The 1,808-nt window shown below is 29.3% G+C and overlaps 1 long non-coding RNA gene across 1 annotated transcript; it reads left to right on the top strand.

The window, feature by feature from the left end:
- Positions 1-399: 399 nt before the first annotated feature.
- LOC120344777 (uncharacterized) lies at positions 400-1,266 on the top strand. The gene is made up of 3 exons (XR_013475373.1): positions 400-547; positions 906-942; positions 1,177-1,266. It is a non-coding gene; the product is annotated as an uncharacterized LOC120344777 (long non-coding RNA).
- Positions 1,267-1,808: the final 542 nt, after the last annotated feature.

The raw sequence follows: 1,808 nt of genomic DNA on the forward strand, positions 1-1,808 counted from the left end.
GATTTTCATGTTATGTAGCCTGCATAATATTTCTCTCACGTATCAATTAAATGTTGAAAATTCGCATGAATGGAATAATACTTCAACTAAGATTTTCGAACTTCAAATTTGGTGGAACCTAAACCTCTTGTTTTAGCCTTTGCCCGAGTGGCTTTATAATTCTGTGTGTGTGTGTGCTTTGTATACATTGACATTGAACGCGACGCAAAATTTAATGTAAGTTAGGTCACTGGCAACCAACTATCTTTTGCAACATCTGCCAATTTGATCATTTGTAAGAAAATATGAGGTAGAACAGTAAGTAGCTTGAATTTTTGTGCGTCAATATATAATAGAGGCAAGTTGTCATTCACACACGTCATTCAAAATATTATATTATAATATCAATATTTACAATGCAGCATTCTACAGTTAGAAGTGAAGTGAATTATTTGTTCAACAATGGCAAATACAAATTTCTTTTATTTTGTGATTGCACTGATGATCATTACAGCTCTCGTCTTCGTGCAAGTCAATGCGGAACCTAGAGAGCCTCATTCAACCGGACGTACGTATTTAATGATGAATTATTTGTCAAAAATATATTTTTATTTTAATATTAATAAATCTCCAGTGTATACGCCATAAATATTTCTTCTGAATTCCTGCAAATTTAAACATAGTTTGCAAATTTTATTATTTATTTTCAATATCTGGCATTTTTACAAAATAATAAACATCATGAAAAATAACGAAGCGTATTCAATTTTCCTGTTTTCAATTTGTGGGATCTGATTTCATGTTCTCGTGATTTATGATCTATTGATCTAATAAATCAGCTTTGAAATAATTTTATCCATTTATTAGTAAATAAAATAGATATAGATTCTGTTAAATATTCACCACAAACTTCTGTTTTTATTTAGTTCTCGATGAATCTAACGGATACAATTTTGATGGAGAGTAAGTTCATAATAAGTTTATATTATATTTTTAAATTTTATTTTAACGTTTAATTACTCCTAAAAATTAAAATATTTGTAAGCAGTTTCATAGCATTTTTTTTTTCAGATCTTTTCAACTTTGATTTTCTTCGGACGTCTTCACGCCTTATAATATGTCATGTAATCAGTTCTCATAAAATACTGAAGCGAATATATCTCATTTATATTAATCAACCTTTTTTTTTCATTTCAGATTGGATTCAGATTAGAATATATTCTCATGTTCCAGAAACGTATAAAAGTCAAAGAAAATTTTTCTTATGTAATGCCATTTCCATGTTATGATTTTCTTCATATATATCATCCTGCATATTCACATGTAATCTACAAATATTAGCAGTATGTTATTGTTTGTGTAATATCGATAGTTGTCAAGTGTCATTCAATAAATATTAGTTTTCTTGTCATGCAACAAACAATATATATATATGATAACGGAAAACGGATAAACGGATGCTTTTTTAATACTAATTTTATAGTATTTGGTAGAATACGACCACGTGGGACAATTCAGCCTTACCCGACAAGGAATATAACGCAAATTCATCAAATAAATTTATTTGAGCGCGACAGCTTTTCAGAAGTATATACAAGATAAGAATTGTATTTAATGTACATATTTGTTTCACCTTATTATGAATAGAAAATAAAAATATCAATGCGAGAACATACAAATGAGGTGGGCACATTTCCATCATCTGAAATATCATGAACTATGGCAGCGGTTCCCAAACTTTTGCGGCGCCAAATTACCATGGCGCACTTACACGAGAACTAAATGCTGCTTGAAAACAGAAAAAAAATTTGAATTGTTAATGTGTAATT

The sequence above is a fragment of the Styela clava genome, chromosome 5 (genome assembly GCF_964204865.1).
Source record: "Styela clava chromosome 5, kaStyClav1.hap1.2, whole genome shotgun sequence".
Lineage (NCBI taxonomy): Eukaryota > Metazoa > Chordata > Ascidiacea > Stolidobranchia > Styelidae > Styela > Styela clava.